The sequence below is a fragment of the Rhinoderma darwinii genome (genome assembly GCF_050947455.1).
Source record: "Rhinoderma darwinii isolate aRhiDar2 chromosome 5 unlocalized genomic scaffold, aRhiDar2.hap1 SUPER_5_unloc_5, whole genome shotgun sequence".
Lineage (NCBI taxonomy): Eukaryota > Metazoa > Chordata > Amphibia > Anura > Rhinodermatidae > Rhinoderma > Rhinoderma darwinii.
In genome coordinates, this window is record NW_027461809.1 from 1 (window position 1) to 20,818 (window position 20,818).

General features: G+C 50.0%; 9 non-coding genes and 3 pseudogenes across 9 annotated transcripts; all 12 read right to left on the reverse strand.

The window, feature by feature from the left end:
- Positions 1–594: 594 nt before the first annotated feature.
- On the reverse strand, positions 595–785 carry LOC142696104 (U2 spliceosomal RNA). Its single transcript, XR_012864098.1, has one exon. It is a non-coding gene; the product is annotated as a U2 spliceosomal RNA (small nuclear RNA).
- Positions 786–2,079: 1,294 nt separating this feature from the next.
- LOC142696227 (U2 spliceosomal RNA) lies at positions 2,080–2,270 on the reverse strand. The gene has a single exon (XR_012864201.1). It is a non-coding gene; the product is annotated as a U2 spliceosomal RNA (small nuclear RNA).
- A 1,298-nt stretch (positions 2,271–3,568) lies between these two features.
- On the reverse strand, positions 3,569–3,759 carry LOC142696261 (U2 spliceosomal RNA). Its single transcript, XR_012864215.1, has one exon. It is a non-coding gene; the product is annotated as a U2 spliceosomal RNA (small nuclear RNA).
- Positions 3,760–5,057: 1,298 nt separating this feature from the next.
- On the reverse strand, positions 5,058–5,248 carry LOC142696273 (U2 spliceosomal RNA). The gene has a single exon (XR_012864226.1). It is a non-coding gene; the product is annotated as a U2 spliceosomal RNA (small nuclear RNA).
- Positions 5,249–6,545: 1,297 nt separating this feature from the next.
- On the reverse strand, positions 6,546–6,736 carry LOC142696285 (U2 spliceosomal RNA). The gene has a single exon (XR_012864237.1). It is a non-coding gene; the product is annotated as a U2 spliceosomal RNA (small nuclear RNA).
- A 1,298-nt stretch (positions 6,737–8,034) lies between these two features.
- Positions 8,035–8,225, reverse strand: LOC142696111 (U2 spliceosomal RNA). The gene has a single exon (XR_012864104.1). It is a non-coding gene; the product is annotated as a U2 spliceosomal RNA (small nuclear RNA).
- Positions 8,226–9,523: 1,298 nt separating this feature from the next.
- On the reverse strand, positions 9,524–9,714 carry LOC142696123 (U2 spliceosomal RNA). Its single transcript, XR_012864115.1, has one exon. It is a non-coding gene; the product is annotated as a U2 spliceosomal RNA (small nuclear RNA).
- Positions 9,715–11,012: 1,298 nt separating this feature from the next.
- On the reverse strand, positions 11,013–11,186 carry LOC142696215 (U2 spliceosomal RNA; annotated as a pseudogene).
- A 5,551-nt stretch (positions 11,187–16,737) lies between these two features.
- On the reverse strand, positions 16,738–16,839 carry LOC142696236 (U2 spliceosomal RNA; annotated as a pseudogene).
- Positions 16,840–18,122: 1,283 nt separating this feature from the next.
- On the reverse strand, positions 18,123–18,304 carry LOC142696235 (U2 spliceosomal RNA). The gene has a single exon (XR_012864205.1). It is a non-coding gene; the product is annotated as a U2 spliceosomal RNA (small nuclear RNA).
- A 773-nt stretch (positions 18,305–19,077) lies between these two features.
- LOC142696251 (U2 spliceosomal RNA) lies at positions 19,078–19,147 on the reverse strand (annotated as a pseudogene).
- A 1,280-nt stretch (positions 19,148–20,427) lies between these two features.
- On the reverse strand, positions 20,428–20,618 carry LOC142696135 (U2 spliceosomal RNA). Its single transcript, XR_012864126.1, has one exon. It is a non-coding gene; the product is annotated as a U2 spliceosomal RNA (small nuclear RNA).
- Between the last annotated feature and the right edge of the window lie 200 nt (positions 20,619–20,818).

The following is a 20,818-nucleotide window of genomic DNA, read 5'->3' on the forward strand; positions in this document are numbered from 1 at the left end:
TGCACAGTTTGTTATTCTTCCAGGTAACATAGTAACAAATCCAAATTGCTGCTCTCTTTGTAGGCAAGCAAGGGTTTGTTGCAACTGCAATTCTTACTTCTTCTTGAAATGTAGGGACGACAGTACATTCCATCACATCCACCTAGTGTACACAGGTAGGTCCATTGTGGCGGGTAGGCGGCTGGCTGCTTTAATGGCTGTTTGCTGTTCCCCTACTCCACTCCACTCCACTATTTGACTGTGGTGCTGCATCAATCAGTGGCTGGCTCAGGTGCAGCTCTTTAACTTACCTAGGAGGGAGGGAGGGAGGGAGGGCGGAGAGAAGACAAGGAAGGTGAATGAGCTGTTCCAATGTGAAATGCCGGAAACACAGAAACACAGAAGACACACACACACACACACACAACAAGAGGTGGCAATGTATTCATTAATTGCATTTAATAAATGAGCTCATTATCACACATGACTGTACAAATGCATTGTCCAACAGGTGTTGAAATAATGGGATTAAAAGGGGAGATCCCTTCAGAAAGACAGAAACAATGGCAAAGAGAAAAAACACTTTTGGAATCTGATTTTAGTCAACACATAAGGGAAGGGTGCACCGGTCCTGGAAATACTGCAATACCAGGTCAATGCGTGGAGTGGACAGAGCAAGCTCTATTTCCATCTCCCTGTTCTAAAAATCCATTTAATATATGGTCCCCAGATAGGGGACGTATCAGATATTAAACTGATAAGAACAGATACTACACTTGATCTTAGCCAAAAGGCCGAGAAGCGATAACCCGAGCGGCCCTTGCCTTGCCCGAGCCTGTCCCATACTGCTGTTCACCCCTTGCAGCGATTCAGCCTACTCCTAGGCAATTCCATGGGGCCCTGCAGGCTCACACACATTTACAGCTACTAAGCGGGAGGTGAATAAAGGCCGGAGAGGAAGCCAGACAGGATTTGCTTCTTTTGCTTGCACCACAATGCAGTGCTGAAAGAGGAGGAATCTACATAAAAACGCCTTCCTGGCAACGCCCAAATGCCCTCCTGCCATGCAGATAAACACTGGCAGCGGCAGCAAGTGCATGCCCACAGCCACCCCTTGTTCCTTCACACCTTGTATCAGCTTTAATCCAGTCCTGTGCTGCCTGCTGAGCAGCACTGAACAACACTGCCTGGGCCCAGGCTTTTATCTCTGAGGCAGGCCCCATTATGATGTCAGAAAGCTGGCTCTGGAATCCTGAGGGCTCCACTATGACACGTGCAAAGTTCCGTCTGAACTTTATATAAGACTGTGAGGCTCAGTCAGTCACTCAGTGTTGCCTGAGAGGGCAACACTGCAACAGCCGGCCGCCAGGCTGTCTTTTTTTTGCACATTTATTTGCCTCCAGGAGGCCACAAGAGGGAGACAAGGGACTGCAAAATGGAAAATAGGCATCCACCAACTTTACAGACAACTTCTCTTTGCTCCTACAACCTCCATCCTTGCACAGTTTGTTATTCTTCCAGGTAACATAGTAACAAATCCAAATTGCTGCTCTCTTTGTAGGCAAGCAAGGGTTTGTTGCAACTGCAATTCTTACTTCTTCTTGAAATGTAGGGACGACAGTACATTCCATCACATCCACCTAGTGTACACAGGTAGGTCCATTGTGGCGGGTAGGCGGCTGGCTGCTTTAATGGCTGTTTGCTGTTCCCCTACTCCACTCCACTCCACTATTTGACTGTGGTGCTGCATCAATCAGTGGCTGGCTCAGGTGCAGCTCTTTAACTTACCTAGGAGGGAGGGAGGGAGGGAGGGCGGAGAGAAGACAAGGAAGGTGAATGAGCTGTTCCAATGTGAAATGCCGGAAACACAGAAACACAGAAGACACACACACACACACACACACACACACAACAAGAGGTGGCAATGTATTCATTAATTGCATTTAATAAATGAGCTCATTATCACACATGACTGTACAAATGCATTGTCCAACAGGTGTTGAAATAATGGGATTAAAAGGGGAGATCCCTTCAGAAAGACAGAAACAATGGCAAAGAGAAAAAACACTTTTGGAATCTGATTTTAGTCAACACATAAGGGAAGGGTGCACCGGTCCTGGAAATACTGCAATACCAGGTCAATGCGTGGAGTGGACAGAGCAAGCTCTATTTCCATCTCCCTGTTCTAAAAATCCATTTAATATATGGTCCCCAGATAGGGGACGTATCAGATATTAAACTGATAAGAACAGATACTACACTTGATCTTAGCCAAAAGGCCGAGAAGCGATAACCCGAGCGGCCCTTGCCTTGCCCGAGCCTGTCCCATACTGCTGTTCACCCCTTGCAGCGATTCAGCCTACTCCTAGGCAATTCCATGGGGCCCTGCAGGCTCACACACATTTACAGCTACTAAGCGGGAGGTGAATAAAGGCCGGAGAGGAAGCCAGACAGGATTTGCTTCTTTTGCTTGCACCACAATGCAGTGCTGAAAGAGGAGGAATCTACATAAAAACGCCTTCCTGGCAACGCCCAAATGCCCTCCTGCCATGCAGATAAACACTGGCAGCGGCAGCAAGTGCATGCCCACAGCCACCCCTTGTTCCTTCACACCTTGTATCAGCTTTAATCCAGTCCTGTGCTGCCTGCTGAGCAGCACTGAACAACACTGCCTGGGCCCAGGCTTTTATCTCTGAGGCAGGCCCCATTATGATGTCAGAAAGCTGGCTCTGGAATCCTGAGGGCTCCACTATGACACGTGCAAAGTTCCGTCTGAACTTTATATAAGACTGTGAGGCTCAGTCAGTCACTCAGTGTTGCCTGAGAGGGCAACACTGCAACAGCCGGCCGCCAGGCTGTCTTTTTTTTGCACATTTATTTGCCTCCAGGAGGCCACAAGAGGGAGACAAGGGACTGCAAAATGGAAAATAGGCATCCACCAACTTTACAGACAACTTCTCTTTGCTCCTACAACCTCCATCCTTGCACAGTTTGTTATTCTTCCAGGTAACATAGTAACAAATCCAAATTGCTGCTCTCTTTGTAGGCAAGCAAGGGTTTGTTGCAACTGCAATTCTTACTTCTTCTTGAAATGTAGGGACGACAGTACATTCCATCACATCCACCTAGTGTACACAGGTAGGTCCATTGTGGCGGGTAGGCGGCTGGCTGCTTTAATGGCTGTTTGCTGTTCCCCTACTCCACTCCACTCCACTATTTGACTGTGGTGCTGCATCAATCAGTGGCTGGCTCAGGTGCAGCTCTTTAACTTACCTAGGAGGGAGGGAGGGAGGGAGGGAGGGCGGAGAGAAGACAAGGAAGGTGAATGAGCTGTTCCAATGTGAAATGCCGGAAACACAGAAACACAGAAGACACACACACACACACACACACACACACAACAAGAGGTGGCAATGTATTCATTAATTGCATTTAATAAATGAGCTCATTATCACACATGACTGTACAAATGCATTGTCCAACAGGTGTTGAAATAATGGGATTAAAAGGGGAGATCCCTTCAGAAAGACAGAAACAATGGCAAAGAGAAAAAACACTTTTGGAATCTGATTTTAGTCAACACATAAGGGAAGGGTGCACCGGTCCTGGAAATACTGCAATACCAGGTCAATGCGTGGAGTGGACAGAGCAAGCTCTATTTCCATCTCCCTGTTCTAAAAATCCATTTAATATATGGTCCCCAGATAGGGGACGTATCAGATATTAAACTGATAAGAACAGATACTACACTTGATCTTAGCCAAAAGGCCGAGAAGCGATAACCCGAGCGGCCCTTGCCTTGCCCGAGCCTGTCCCATACTGCTGTTCACCCCTTGCAGCGATTCAGCCTACTCCTAGGCAATTCCATGGGGCCCTGCAGGCTCACACACATTTACAGCTACTAAGCGGGAGGTGAATAAAGGCCGGAGAGGAAGCCAGACAGGATTTGCTTCTTTTGCTTGCACCACAATGCAGTGCTGAAAGAGGAGGAATCTACATAAAAACGCCTTCCTGGCAACGCCCAAATGCCCTCCTGCCATGCAGATAAACACTGGCAGCGGCAGCAAGTGCATGCCCACAGCCACCCCTTGTTCCTTCACACCTTGTATCAGCTTTAATCCAGTCCTGTGCTGCCTGCTGAGCAGCACTGAACAACACTGCCTGGGCCCAGGCTTTTATCTCTGAGGCAGGCCCCATTATGATGTCAGAAAGCTGGCTCTGGAATCCTGAGGGCTCCACTATGACACGTGCAAAGTTCCGTCTGAACTTTATATAAGACTGTGAGGCTCAGTCAGTCACTCAGTGTTGCCTGAGAGGGCAACACTGCAACAGCCGGCCGCCAGGCTGTCTTTTTTTTGCACATTTATTTGCCTCCAGGAGGCCACAAGAGGGAGACAAGGGACTGCAAAATGGAAAATAGGCATCCACCAACTTTACAGACAACTTCTCTTTGCTCCTACAACCTCCATCCTTGCACAGTTTGTTATTCTTCCAGGTAACATAGTAACAAATCCAAATTGCTGCTCTCTTTGTAGGCAAGCAAGGGTTTGTTGCAACTGCAATTCTTACTTCTTCTTGAAATGTAGGGACGACAGTACATTCCATCACATCCACCTAGTGTACACAGGTAGGTCCATTGTGGCGGGTAGGCGGCTGGCTGCTTTAATGGCTGTTTGCTGTTCCCCTACTCCACTCCACTCCACTATTTGACTGTGGTGCTGCATCAATCAGTGGCTGGCTCAGGTGCAGCTCTTTAACTTACCTAGGAGGGAGGGAGGGAGGGAGGGAGGGCGGAGAGAAGACAAGGAAGGTGAATGAGCTGTTCCAATGTGAAATGCCGGAAACACAGAAACACAGAAGACACACACACACACACACACACACACACAACAAGAGGTGGCAATGTATTCATTAATTGCATTTAATAAATGAGCTCATTATCACACATGACTGTACAAATGCATTGTCCAACAGGTGTTGAAATAATGGGATTAAAAGGGGAGATCCCTTCAGAAAGACAGAAACAATGGCAAAGAGAAAAAACACTTTTGGAATCTGATTTTAGTCAACACATAAGGGAAGGGTGCACCGGTCCTGGAAATACTGCAATACCAGGTCAATGCGTGGAGTGGACAGAGCAAGCTCTATTTCCATCTCCCTGTTCTAAAAATCCATTTAATATATGGTCCCCAGATAGGGGACGTATCAGATATTAAACTGATAAGAACAGATACTACACTTGATCTTAGCCAAAAGGCCGAGAAGCGATAACCCGAGCGGCCCTTGCCTTGCCCGAGCCTGTCCCATACTGCTGTTCACCCCTTGCAGCGATTCAGCCTACTCCTAGGCAATTCCATGGGGCCCTGCAGGCTCACACACATTTACAGCTACTAAGCGGGAGGTGAATAAAGGCCGGAGAGGAAGCCAGACAGGATTTGCTTCTTTTGCTTGCACCACAATGCAGTGCTGAAAGAGGAGGAATCTACATAAAAACGCCTTCCTGGCAACGCCCAAATGCCCTCCTGCCATGCAGATAAACACTGGCAGCGGCAGCAAGTGCATGCCCACAGCCACCCCTTGTTCCTTCACACCTTGTATCAGCTTTAATCCAGTCCTGTGCTGCCTGCTGAGCAGCACTGAACAACACTGCCTGGGCCCAGGCTTTTATCTCTGAGGCAGGCCCCATTATGATGTCAGAAAGCTGGCTCTGGAATCCTGAGGGCTCCACTATGACACGTGCAAAGTTCCGTCTGAACTTTATATAAGACTGTGAGGCTCAGTCAGTCACTCAGTGTTGCCTGAGAGGGCAACACTGCAACAGCCGGCCGCCAGGCTGTCTTTTTTTTGCACATTTATTTGCCTCCAGGAGGCCACAAGAGGGAGACAAGGGACTGCAAAATGGAAAATAGGCATCCACCAACTTTACAGACAACTTCTCTTTGCTCCTACAACCTCCATCCTTGCACAGTTTGTTATTCTTCCAGGTAACATAGTAACAAATCCAAATTGCTGCTCTCTTTGTAGGCAAGCAAGGGTTTGTTGCAACTGCAATTCTTACTTCTTCTTGAAATGTAGGGACGACAGTACATTCCATCACATCCACCTAGTGTACACAGGTAGGTCCATTGTGGCGGGTAGGCGGCTGGCTGCTTTAATGGCTGTTTGCTGTTCCCCTACTCCACTCCACTCCACTATTTGACTGTGGTGCTGCATCAATCAGTGGCTGGCTCAGGTGCAGCTCTTTAACTTACCTAGGAGGGAGGGAGGGAGGGAGGGAGGGCGGAGAGAAGACAAGGAAGGTGAATGAGCTGTTCCAATGTGAAATGCCGGAAACACAGAAACACAGAAGACACACACACACACACACACACACACACACAAGAGGTGGCAATGTATTCATTAATTGCATTTAATAAATGAGCTCATTATCACACATGACTGTACAAATGCATTGTCCAACAGGTGTTGAAATAATGGGATTAAAAGGGGAGATCCCTTCAGAAAGACAGAAACAATGGCAAAGAGAAAAAACACTTTTGGAATCTGATTTTAGTCAACACATAAGGGAAGGGTGCACCGGTCCTGGAAATACTGCAATACCAGGTCAATGCGTGGAGTGGACAGAGCAAGCTCTATTTCCATCTCCCTGTTCTAAAAATCCATTTAATATATGGTCCCCAGATAGGGGACGTATCAGATATTAAACTGATAAGAACAGATACTACACTTGATCTTAGCCAAAAGGCCGAGAAGCGATAACCCGAGCGGCCCTTGCCTTGCCCGAGCCTGTCCCATACTGCTGTTCACCCCTTGCAGCGATTCAGCCTACTCCTAGGCAATTCCATGGGGCCCTGCAGGCTCACACACATTTACAGCTACTAAGCGGGAGGTGAATAAAGGCCGGAGAGGAAGCCAGACAGGATTTGCTTCTTTTGCTTGCACCACAATGCAGTGCTGAAAGAGGAGGAATCTACATAAAAACGCCTTCCTGGCAACGCCCAAATGCCCTCCTGCCATGCAGATAAACACTGGCAGCGGCAGCAAGTGCATGCCCACAGCCACCCCTTGTTCCTTCACACCTTGTATCAGCTTTAATCCAGTCCTGTGCTGCCTGCTGAGCAGCACTGAACAACACTGCCTGGGCCCAGGCTTTTATCTCTGAGGCAGGCCCCATTATGATGTCAGAAAGCTGGCTCTGGAATCCTGAGGGCTCCACTATGACACGTGCAAAGTTCCGTCTGAACTTTATATAAGACTGTGAGGCTCAGTCAGTCACTCAGTGTTGCCTGAGAGGGCAACACTGCAACAGCCGGCCGCCAGGCTGTCTTTTTTTTGCACATTTATTTGCCTCCAGGAGGCCACAAGAGGGAGACAAGGGACTGCAAAATGGAAAATAGGCATCCACCAACTTTACAGACAACTTCTCTTTGCTCCTACAACCTCCATCCTTGCACAGTTTGTTATTCTTCCAGGTAACATAGTAACAAATCCAAATTGCTGCTCTCTTTGTAGGCAAGCAAGGGTTTGTTGCAACTGCAATTCTTACTTCTTCTTGAAATGTAGGGACGACAGTACATTCCATCACATCCACCTAGTGTACACAGGTAGGTCCATTGTGGCGGGTAGGCGGCTGGCTGCTTTAATGGCTGTTTGCTGTTCCCCTACTCCACTCCACTCCACTATTTGACTGTGGTGCTGCATCAATCAGTGGCTGGCTCAGGTGCAGCTCTTTAACTTACCTAGGAGGGAGGGAGGGAGGGAGGGAGGGCGGAGAGAAGACAAGGAAGGTGAATGAGCTGTTCCAATGTGAAATGCCGGAAACACAGAAACACAGAAGACACACACACACACACACACACACACACAACAAGAGGTGGCAATGTATTCATTAATTGCATTTAATAAATGAGCTCATTATCACACATGACTGTACAAATGCATTGTCCAACAGGTGTTGAAATAATGGGATTAAAAGGGGAGATCCCTTCAGAAAGACAGAAACAATGGCAAAGAGAAAAAACACTTTTGGAATCTGATTTTAGTCAACACATAAGGGAAGGGTGCACCGGTCCTGGAAATACTGCAATACCAGGTCAATGCGTGGAGTGGACAGAGCAAGCTCTATTTCCATCTCCCTGTTCTAAAAATCCATTTAATATATGGTCCCCAGATAGGGGACGTATCAGATATTAAACTGATAAGAACAGATACTACACTTGATCTTAGCCAAAAGGCCGAGAAGCGATAACCCGAGCGGCCCTTGCCTTGCCCGAGCCTGTCCCATACTGCTGTTCACCCCTTGCAGCGATTCAGCCTACTCCTAGGCAATTCCATGGGGCCCTGCAGGCTCACACACATTTACAGCTACTAAGCGGGAGGTGAATAAAGGCCGGAGAGGAAGCCAGACAGGATTTGCTTCTTTTGCTTGCACCACAATGCAGTGCTGAAAGAGGAGGAATCTACATAAAAACGCCTTCCTGGCAACGCCCAAATGCCCTCCTGCCATGCAGATAAACACTGGCAGCGGCAGCAAGTGCATGCCCACAGCCACCCCTTGTTCCTTCACACCTTGTATCAGCTTTAATCCAGTCCTGTGCTGCCTGCTGAGCAGCACTGAACAACACTGCCTGGGCCCAGGCTTTTATCTCTGAGGCAGGCCCCATTATGATGTCAGAAAGCTGGCTCTGGAATCCTGAGGGCTCCACTATGACACGTGCAAAGTTCCGTCTGAACTTTATATAAGACTGTGAGGCTCAGTCAGTCACTCAGTGTTGCCTGAGAGGGCAACACTGCAACAGCCGGCCGCCAGGCTGTCTTTTTTTTGCACATTTATTTGCCTCCAGGAGGCCACAAGAGGGAGACAAGGGACTGCAAAATGGAAAATAGGCATCCACCAACTTTACAGACAACTTCTCTTTGCTCCTACAACCTCCATCCTTGCACAGTTTGTTATTCTTCCAGGTAACATAGTAACAAATCCAAATTGCTGCTCTCTTTGTAGGCAAGCAAGGGTTTGTTGCAACTGCAATTCTTACTTCTTCTTGAAATGTAGGGACGACAGTACATTCCATCACATCCACCTAGTGTACACAGGTAGGTCCATTGTGGCGGGTAGGCGGCTGGCTGCTTTAATGGCTGTTTGCTGTTCCCCTACTCCACTCCACTCCACTATTTGACTGTGGTGCTGCATCAATCAGTGGCTGGCTCAGGTGCAGCTCTTTAACTTACCTAGGAGGGAGGGAGGGAGGGAGGGAGGGCGGAGAGAAGACAAGGAAGGTGAATGAGCTGTTCCAATGTGAAATGCCGGAAACACAGAAACACAGAAGACACACACACACACACACACACACACACAACAAGAGGTGGCAATGTATTCATTAATTGCATTTAATAAATGAGCTCATTATCACACATGACTGTACAAATGCATTGTCCAACAGGTGTTGAAATAATGGGATTAAAAGGGGAGATCCCTTCAGAAAGACAGAAACAATGGCAAAGAGAAAAAACACTTTTGGAATCTGATTTTAGTCAACACATAAGGGAAGGGTGCACCGGTCCTGGAAATACTGCAATACCAGGTCAATGCGTGGAGTGGACAGAGCAAGCTCTATTTCCATCTCCCTGTTCTAAAAATCCATTTAATATATGGTCCCCAGATAGGGGACGTATCAGATATTAAACTGATAAGAACAGATACTACACTTGATCTTAGCCAAAAGGCCGAGAAGCGATAACCCGAGCGGCCCTTGCCTTGCCCGAGCCTGTCCCATACTGCTGTTCACCCCTTGCAGCGATTCAGCCTACTCCTAGGCAATTCCATGGGGCCCTGCAGGCTCACACACATTTACAGCTACTAAGCGGGAGGTGAATAAAGGCCGGAGAGGAAGCCAGACAGGATTTGCTTCTTTTGCTTGCACCACAATGCAGTGCTGAAAGAGGAGGAATCTACATAAAAACGCCTTCCTGGCAACGCCCAAATGCCCTCCTGCCATGCAGATAAACACTGGCAGCGGCAGCAAGTGCATGCCCACAGCCACCCCTTGTTCCTTCACACCTTGTATCAGCTTTAATCCAGTCCTGTGCTGCCTGCTGAGCAGCACTGAACAACACTGCCTGGGCCCAGGCTTTTATCTCTGAGGCAGGCCCCATTATGATGTCAGAAAGCTGGCTCTGGAATCCTGAGGGCTCCACTATGACACGTGCAAAGTTCCGTCTGAACTTTATATAAGACTGTGAGGCTCAGTCAGTCACTCAGTGTTGCCTGAGAGGGCAACACTGCAACAGCCGGCCGCCAGGCTGTCTTTTTTTTGCACATTTATTTGCCTCCAGGAGGCCACAAGAGGGAGACAAGGGACTGCAAAATGGAAAATAGGCATCCACCAACTTTACAGACAACTTCTCTTTGCTCCTACAACCTCCATCCTTGCACAGTTTGTTATTCTTCCAGGTAACATAGTAACAAATCCAAATTGCTGCTCTCTTTGTAGGCAAGCAAGGGTTTGTTGCAACTGCAATTCTTACTTCTTCTTGAAATGTAGGGACGACAGTACATTCCATCACATCCACCTAGTGTACACAGGTAGGTCCATTGTGGCGGGTAGGCGGCTGGCTGCTTTAATGGCTGTTTGCTGTTCCCCTACTCCACTCCACTCCACTATTTGACTGTGGTGCTGCATCAATCAGTGGCTGGCTCAGGTGCAGCTCTTTAACTTACCTAGGAGGGAGGGAGGGAGGGAGGGAGGGCGGAGAGAAGACAAGGAAGGTGAATGAGCTGTTCCAATGTGAAATGCCGGAAACACAGAAACACAGAAGACACACACACACACACACACACACACACAACAAGAGGTGGCAATGTATTCATTAATTGCATTTAATAAATGAGCTCATTATCACACATGACTGTACAAATGCATTGTCCAACAGGTGTTGAAATAATGGGATTAAAAGGGGAGATCCCTTCAGAAAGACAGAAACAATGGCAAAGAGAAAAAACACTTTTGGAATCTGATTTTAGTCAACACATAAGGGAAGGGTGCACCGGTCCTGGAAATACTGCAATACCAGGTCAATGCGTGGAGTGGACAGAGCAAGCTCTATTTCCATCTCCCTGTTCTAAAAATCCATTTAATATATGGTCCCCAGATAGGGGACGTATCAGATATTAAACTGATAAGAACAGATTTTTGATTGAAAAATGCTTTATTGACAATCAATCGTCATCATACAAACATTACTGCGACGCAGCGCGAGCCATGAAGCAGCAAATAATAAATAATAACAGTCGTCAAACATAACATGACAGTATAATACACAGTACAGGCTAGCCTATGCTATACATTACACCACATGCTACACTAACATTCTTGCATTCACTAAAGCCAAACAACAAAGCATTACAGACAAGTGATGGGATAGGGGAGTGGGTAGGAGGGGATAGGGAAGCGGGAAATCACAGGCCCGAAGCTTTATTGAAAGACAACACACAAGAAGGGAGAGTGGGGGGAAGGGGAGTATCAGTCCTCTTCCTCATCGACGTCCGGGCTGTCCCAGGTGGAATAGTCTCTGAGCAGGCTGTGGATCAGCCTGCGGCAGTCCTGGACGGACACACTCTCTCTCCGCAAAATCAGACGATTCCTGGCGAACCATATAGCGTCCTTAAAACAGTTCATAAGGCGCCAGGCTTCCTGGATTGCTCCATCCGTGGTATTCCCAGGAAATAGTCCATAAAGTACCGAGCGGTACGACAGTCTGTTCCTGGGAACTGAGTCCTTGAGTTCGTGTTCCAAGGCTTTCAACAGACCCTGTGCAAAGGGGCACTGCCAGAAAATGTGCAAAGATGTTTCCTCCGTGAAGGGGCACCTGGGGCAGTACCGGGTCTTGCACAGGTTGCGGGCATGCATGAATGACCTAAGAGGCAGTCCTCCCTGGATGGCCATCCATGAAATGTCCTTGTGCCCGTTGGTCAACCTGCCAGATGACACGTTAGTCCAAACAGTCTCCAACGTGTCGGCATGAAGCCCTGGAACAAACTCCAGTGAGTCCTTTGCTCTGATGTGCTTGTGGATCGTCTTAGGTTTCCACAAGTCGGGCTTAAGACCCTCCAGTTGATGCTCCCTCACAAACCGGACGACATCTCCGTAGAACCAGGGAGCGTGCCAGTTGTAAGGGAAGGAGCTGTCCCACTTATCCCAGCCAAAACCTCGCCAGAGGGGAAGGAGGAAGTAGCGGGACATGGCCTTGCCCGCAGAGCCGTTTGCTGTCCTCAGAGTCCTACGAACACAGTCACATACAAAAGCGATCCGCAGCAGAGTGGGAATGTCGGGTATACCCTTCCCACCTTTGCGGGGCTCCTTGTACATAACAGTCCGCTTTACTCTGTCCATTTTCGAGCCCCAGATGAAGCGAAACACAGTCCTGGTAATGGCCCTCGAGACCGTTGCAAGAGGGGGCCATGCCTGTGCAGTGTATTGTAGCACAGGCAAGACTTCGTTACGCAGGACCATTGCTTTGCCCTCAATAGTGAGTTGTCTGAGGCTCCACAGTCCGATCCTTTGGTTGACTTTGGCCAAGCGTTCTTCCCACGACTTTAGGGCTGCACCTTCCTTACCGAACCAGACTCCCAGAATTTTGATGAAGTCCGGCTTGATAGTAAACGGGAAGGAGGCAGGAGAAGGCAGGTACCACTTTCCGAAGAGCATGGCTTCCGACTTCCCGCAGTTGACTTTTGCCCCTGAAGCGCGTCCGAACTCCTCGCAGGTCTGGACGAGTGCAGTCACCGAACTCTGGTCAGCGCAGAAGACGGTCACGTCGTCCATGTACAGCGAGCATTTGACCTCGAAGTGTCCTGGACCTGGTGCGGTGATCCCTCTGATCTCTCCATTCTGCCGGATAGCCTCTGCGAAGAGCTCTATAACACAAACAAAAAGGAGAGGTGAAAGAGGACAGCCTTGTCTAACCCCCGACGATACAGGAAAGGGGTCAGTCTTCCAGCCGTTCACCAGCACCGAGCTGTAAATGTCGCAATACATCAGGTTAACATACAAACAGAACAACCTGCCAAGCCGCAGCCTACGCAGAGCCTTACCCATGAATTCGTGAGAGACCCGGTCAAAAGCCTTCTCCTGATCCAGACTGACCAGGGCCGCGTGTGTACGGCGGCTTTGCATGTAATGCACCGTGTCCCTCACCAGGGCAAGACTGTCGGCCACCCTACGGCCAGGAATGCCGCAGGTTTGGTCCGATCCGATGATCTGTCCGATGACAACCTTCAGTCTGTTGGCCAATACTTTGGCGAGGATCTTGTAGTCCACGTTCAGGAGAGAGATGGGACGCCAGTTTTTCAGGTCACATCTCTCCCCCTTCCGCTTATACAAGATCGTGATCATGCCTTCTCTCAAGGACGGTGGCATTCTACCCTCCACCACCATCTCCTCATAGAGCTCCAGCAGGTCCGGACAGATCAAGTCCCCCAGCGCTACATAGAGCTCTGCTGGGAGACCATCACTGCCCGGGGTCCTGCCGGGTCTGAAGGATTTAGCGGCAGAGAGCAGTTCCTCCACCGTCAGGGGTACATCCATAGCCTCCGTACCTGCAGGATCAAGATGATTAGTGATACCTGACAGGAATTTATCGGCGGCTTCGGGGTCAGTGGTTTTCCGGGAGTAGAGGCTTCGGTAGTAGTCTGTGACGACTCCCATCACCTCCTTCTTCCCAGAATGCATGTTTCCGGTCTCATCTCGAAGTTCCTTCAGGGGCGTGTGGCCGGCATGGAGTTTCCTGAAAAAGAACGAGTTACATTTCTCACCCTTCTCCAGGTTCTCCACCTTGGAACGAAAGACAATTCGCTTGGATTCCTCCTCAAAGTGCCTTTTCAGGCCCTTTTTGGCTTCCTCCAGCTCCTTCCTGACGTCCCAGCCGCATTGAAGGAGGTCTTGCAGGGATCGCAGCTGACGCTGCATCTCTCTGAAGTCTCTCTTCCTCTCACACGCCTGTTGACGACTTTTTGCCTGAAAGAAACAACGAAATTCAACTTTAACATATTCCCACCAGTCACAGGTTTTGTCAAAGAAAACTTTATCATTCCTCCAAACAATATAGGCGTCTCTAAGTTCCGCCAGTACCTCCTCTCTTTCCAGCAGGGCACAATTCAGCTTCCAGGAGCCAGGGCCGGGAGGAAAACCGTGGCCGATGGCACCCTGGAAGAGAATGGCCCTGTGGTCAGAGAAGAAGCAGGGGACCATGGAGTGCCCATGCTGCTTGACTGCCCGGGAGGTGAACACAAAGTCAATCCGAGAACGAAGTGAGCCATCGGGTCGGCTCCATGAATAGTTCACAGAGCCGATCCCCATGGAGCCCACAACGTCCTGCAAGGATGCTTCGGTTACCATCTCGATAAGCAGTTTGGAACTGACATCCAGTTTGATTGAAGTGCCGGAACTTCGTCCATCCTCTTCGATGGGGCAGTTGAAGTCCCCGGCCATCACCACTGCCCTAGTGGTGGCGAGCTGGGTCCGCAGGGTCTGGAATAGTTCCAGGCGCTCAGCCTTCATAGGGGGAGCGTACACGTTGATGAGCCTAATCGGCTCTCCTGCCCAGGAACCGTCTACGACCAACAAGCGGCCGCAGGCGAGCTCCTGGACAGAGTCAACAGTAAATACGCTTCCCTAATCAGGATGGCAACCCCTGCAGACTTACAGTCGCCCCCACCAGACCAGTAGGACGGGCCATGGGTCCACTGCCTGGCCAGATGATGGTATGACCTGGAAGAGGGGAGAGTACATTCCTGCAGCATAAATACATCACTCGACTGCTTGGAAAGAAAAGTTAGCACCATCTGACATCTAGTCCTATCTCTAACACTCCTCAACATTGAGGCTAAAGATGTTAAGTTTAGCAGCCATGGGGGAAATAAAGAAGGTTAGTGCAAACGATACACCTTAGTTACCAGTCCGGTCGGGCGGATCCTCCTCTCCTGGCGGGTCCGAAAGATCCAGCAGGCCCTCTGACAAAAATTGTTCCAGGATTGAGCCACCTGGATGTCTGTTGTGAAGTCGATGACCTCAGGTTCAGACACGAGTTCCTCCACCATCTGCTCCATTTCCTCCTGCTGCGCAAGGGAATCTTCGCAGATTTCTACGACTTGTCGCTTTGAGGACTCAGCAGCTGGGCTGTCCCTCACCTTTCTCTTCCTCTGGATGGCACCTGAGGAGACAAGAGGGGGAAAATCCTCCAGGGAGAGGACTCCAGCAGCTGGAGGGGAAGATGTTAGTGCTGCTGGAGCTGGGGAGAAGGGAGGCTGGGTTGGGAGAGGTGCAGGTGACAGGACCACTGAGATGGGTGGGTAGGAGGAAGGTGAGAGCCTCAGTGGGGGTGACAGGGGTTGGGGACGGGGGGGTGGGGAGGGCCGGGCGAGGGAGGGTGGGAAGGGTAGGGCGAGGGAGGGCCGGGAGAGGGGGGGAGGGACTGTCGTCTTCTTACCATCCTTCTTTTTCCCGGGTCTTCTGTGCCGCTGGAGCTCTGGCTGGGCGGGGTTTCCCTCTGGCTGGAGCTTTTGCTGCTACAGTTGCCCAGGATCGATCCCTCTTCGGGCAGTCCTTGTAAGAGTGGGCTGCTTGTCCGCAGAGGTTGCACATTGTCCGTTTCGGGCAGTCTTTGGTCTCGTGTCCTGTTACCCGGCAGTTCTTGCAGGCGTCCTCCTTGCAGTCCTTCACCGAATGACCCTTCTTGCTGCATCTCCTGCAGATCTGCGGCATGTCCGGGTAATAGATGAGGCCGTAGGAGTTGCCCAGCGAGAATGACTGGGGCAGGTGCTGGAGGCCGTCTTCCGCGCTCGATCCTTGTTCAGTCGGACGATTACCGACCACTTGCCAGTCCAGAAGCCGAGTCCGTTCAGGATGTGGGTGGGTTCCCTCACACTGTGCAGAACCGCTTCAGGAGCGTGGTGATGTCTTTGCCGGGGGTGTGTGGGTTCCGCATTGAGACCGTCACCCGCCTTTCCTCTCTTTGGACAGGGCAGTTGCCCACAAAGCGAGAGAAAGGGGATTCAGGCCTCGCCGCTTTCACCATCTCCCAGTACCTTCTGCAGATGTGATCGAAGCGAAGGTCACGAAGAACATCCCGGTCATGGAAGGCCTGGATGCTGATGGTCTCCGGCTTAGCGAAGCCCTGGTCCAGGAGCATCTTCTGGCAGAACACTTCTTCCGTCATGTCCGGCACTCTCCCGTCCACCTCCTTCAGCTTCAGGGCCACCGTCTGCTTCATCCAGGGCTCCAGGGTTGGAGCAGCCTGGTTCGGCTTCCTGGTGGCCTGTTCGCTTGAGGAGGCTTCAGGAGGAGATGTCCTGGCCTGGGCCGGCTCACCTGGTCCATCAGCCTTCTTCTTCTGGGTGGCAGGGTTGCTGGTTGAGGCCATGGCTTCTTCCAGCTGTTCCTGTCGCTTGGGGAGGATCTTCGATAGCTCTTTCCCGAAGGGGGCGGAGCTATGCAAATCTTCTCCTTGCTGGCCGAGGTTCTCCACGAAATTTCTTCCGCAGCGGTTCCTCGTCGAGCTTCTTCTGCGGCCGAGCTTCTTCAAAGATCCCCTTCAGCAGCGGCTCTTCTCCGAAGGTCTCTGTCGCAGTTCTCCTTCTTCCCGGCAGCGATCTCCCGGAGCTTCTTCCCGATGGCGGCTTCTCCCTTCTGGATCTTCGTCTTCGGTGGTTCTTCTCCGCAGTTCGTCGCCGGCTTCGTCTGGAACGCTCTTGGATCGCTAAGCTAGTGTTTATAGCCCCCAGTGGTTCTCCGAGCTATCTATCCTTACAAGGACTGATAAGAACAGATACTACACTTGATCTTAGCCAAAAGGCCGAGAAGCGATAACCCGAGCGGCCCTTGCCTTGCCCGAGCCTGTCCCATACTGCTGTTCACCCCTTGCAGCGATTCAGCCTACTCCTAGGCAATTCCATGGGGCCCTGCAGGCTCACACACATTTACAGCTACTAAGCGGGAGGTGAATAAAGGCCGGAGAGGAAGCCAGACAGGATTTGCTTCTTTTGCTTGCACCACAATGCAGTGCTGAAAGAGGAGGAATCTACATAAAAACGCCTTCCTGGCAACGCCCAAATGCCCTCCTGCCATGCAGATAAACACTGGCAGCGGCAGCAAGTGCATGCCCACAGCCACCCCTTGTTCCTTCACACCTTGTATCAGCTTTAATCCAGTCCTGTGCTGCCTGCTGAGCAGCACTGAACAACACTGCCTGGGCCCAGGCTTTTATCTCTGAGGCAGGCCCCATTATGATGTCAGAAAGCTGGCTCTGGAATCCTGAGGGCTCCACTATGACACGTGCAAAGTTTCCGTCTGAACTTTATATAAGACTGTGAGGCTCAGTCAGTCACTCAGTGTTGCCTGAGAGGGCAACACTGCAACAGCCGGCTGCCAGGCTGTCTTTTTTTTGCACATTTATTTGCCTCCAGGAGGCCACAAGAGGGAGACAAGGGACTGCAAAATGGGAAAATAGGCATCCACCAACTTTACAGACAACTTCTCTTTGCTCCTACAACCTCCATCCTTGCACAGTTTGTTATTCTTCCAGGTAACATAGTAACAAATCCAAATTGCTGCTCTCTTTGTAGGCAAGCAAGGGGTTTGTTGCAACTGCAATTCTTACTTCTTCTTGAAATGTAGGGACGACAGTACATTCCATCACATCCACCTAGTGTACACAGGTAGGTCCATTGTGGCGGGTAGGCGGCTGGCTGCTTTAATGGCTGTTTGCTGTTCCCCTACTCCACTCCACTCCACTATTTGACTGTGGTGCTGCATCAATCAGTGGCTGGCTCAGGTGCAGCTCTTTAACTTACCTAGGAGGGAGGGAGGGAGGGCGGAGAGAAGACAAGGAAGGTGAATGAGCTGTTCCAATGTGAAAATGCCGGAAACACAGAAACACAGAAGACACACACACACACACACACAACAAGAGGTGGCAATGTATTCATAATTGCATTTAATAAATGAGCTCATTATCACACATGACTGTACAAATGCATTGTCCAACAGGTGTTGAAATAATGGGATTAAAAGGGAGATCCTTCAGAAAGACAGAAACAATGGCAAAGAGAAAAACACTTTTGGAATCTGAATTTTAGTCAACACATAAGGGAAGGGTGCACCGGTCCTGGAAATACTGCAATACCAGGTCAATGCGTGGAGTGGACAGAGCAAGCTCTATTTCCATCTCCCTGTTCTAAAAATCCATTTAATATATGGTCCCCAGATAGGGGACGTATCAGATATTACTGATAAGAACAGATTTTTTTTATTGAAAGCCCGAGCCGTGCTTTCTATCACCCAAGTGCATAAAAAGTGCAGAGGTGCCACACAAAAAGTGCACAAGGATGCGGTCTATCGCAGCCCTTCTCTTAAAAGAGAGAGGCCCCGCATAACCATTCCCTGACCCTCCAAACCATAGGGCCTAGAGGATCAAGGATCGATGGTCCCCCCTCGCCGAAGCTTAGGGAGACCCAAACACACTCCTAGGCTGCACCCCAGTGTCCACCTAGGAGCCTGCATCCTAGTTGCACCTCCCCTCCGAGAAGGGAGGCCGGGTTGCAGGGGAAAAAGGAACCAGAAGGCCACACAATTCCCCCTAGACCTCAGGAGGGTCCCAAAAGGGCACCGCATCCCAAATCCTTGTGACAAACGTGACAAACGTGACAAACACACAGTGAAAAAACAAATTAAATAAGTGGATGTGCGCTGTGATACAGCCTGGACATCCGCCAGGTATAAAAAAATTCCTCATCTCCCAGCCAGAAGGCCGGGAGAATAAAGGTGTGTGCTCATATAGCGTGAAAGAGAGTGCGTGCAAGTGTGCCTTCACTCAGTGGGATCCCACCCCCAGTGAGTTAGGGCACCCCCAGGGTCACCAGCCCTGGGGCACATAGCAACTCGGGCTTCCAAACTACCCGGCCTAATGACCTCGATCCGGCGGTCGCCTGGTCACCTACAAATGGTACCTTTAAACCAATGCGTACACCAGAGCGATGACCGTTGTGGTTCCCTGCCCTCACCTCGGCGTTCTGTCATCCCCCTACGATGGCCCACGTACCACCGGCAGGGATGATTACTAACCTCAGCTTGAGCAGGTACTACACTTGATCTTAGCCAAAAGGCCGAGAAGCGATACCCGAGCGGCCCTTGCCTTGCCCGAGCCTGTCCCATACTGCTGTTCACCCCTTGCAGCGATTCAGCCTACTCCTAGGCAATTCCATGGGCCCTGCAGGCTCACACACATTTACAGCTACTAAGCGGGAGGTGATAAAGGCCGAGAGGAAGCCAGACAGGATTTGCTTCTTTGCTTGCACCACAATGCAGTGCTGAAAGAGGAGGAATCTACATAAAAACGCCTTCCTGGCAACGCCCAAATGCCCTCCTGCCATGCAGATAAACACTGGCAGCGGCAGCAAGTGCCATGCCCACAGCCACCCCTTGTTCCTTCACACCTTGTATCAGCTTTAATCCAGTCCTGTGCTGCCTGCTGAGCAGCACTGAACAACACTGCCTGGGCCCAGGCTTTTATCTCTGAGGCAGGCCCCATTATGATGTCAGAAAGCTGGCTCTGGAATCCTGAGGGCTCCACTATGACACGTGCAAAGTTCCGTCTGAACTTTATATAAGACTGTGAGGCTCAGTCAGTCACTCAGTGTTGCCTGAGAGGGCAACACTGCAACAGCCGGCCGCCAGGCTGTCTTTTTTTGCACATTTATTTGCCTCCAGGAGGCCACAAGAGGGAGACAAGGGACTGCAAAATGGAAAATAGGCATCCACCAACTTTACAGACAACTTCTCTTTGCTCCTACAACCTCCATCCTTGCACAGTTTGTTATTCTTCCAGGTAACATAGTAACAAATCCAAATTGCTGCTCTCTTTGTAGGCAAGCAAGGGTTTGTTGCAACTGCAATTCTTACTTCTTCTTGAAATGTAGGGACGACAGTACATTCCATCACAACCACCTAGTGTACACAGGTAGGTCCATTGTGGCGGGTAGGCGGCTGGCTGCTTTAATGGCTGTTTGCTGTTTCCCCTACTCCACTCCACTCCACACTATTTGACTGTGGTGCTGCATCAATCAGTGGCTGGCTCAGGTGCAGCTCTTTAACTTACCTAGGAGGGAGGGAGGGAGGGCGGAGAGAAGACAAGGAAGGTGAATGAGCTGTTCCAATGTGGAAATGCCGGAAACACAGAAACACAGAAGACACACACACACACACACACAACAAGAGGTGGCAATGTATTCATTATTGCATTTAATAAATGAGCTCATTATCACACATGACTGTACAAATGCATTGTCCAACAGGTGTTGAAATAATGGGATTAAAAGGGGAGATCCCTTCAGAAAGACAGAAACAATGGCAAAGAGAAAAAACACTTTTGGAATCTGATTTTAGTCAACACATAAGGGAAGGGTGCACCGGTCCTGGAAATACTGCAATACCAGGTCAATGCGTGGAGTGGACAGAGCAAGCTCTATTTCCATCTCCCTGTTCTAAAAATCCATTTAATATATGGTCCCCAGATAGGGGACGTATCAGATATTAAACTGATAAGAACAGATACTACACTTGATCTTAGCCAAAAGGCCGAGAAGCGATAACCCGAGCGGCCCTTGCCTTGCCCGAGCCTGTCCCATACTGCTGTTCACCCCTTGCAGCGATTCAGCCTACTCCTAGGCAATTCCATGGGGCCCTGCAGGCTCACACACATTTACAGCTACTAAGCGGGAGGTGAATAAAGGCCGGAGAGGAAGCCAGACAGGATTTGCTTCTTTTGCTTGCACCACAATGCAGTGCTG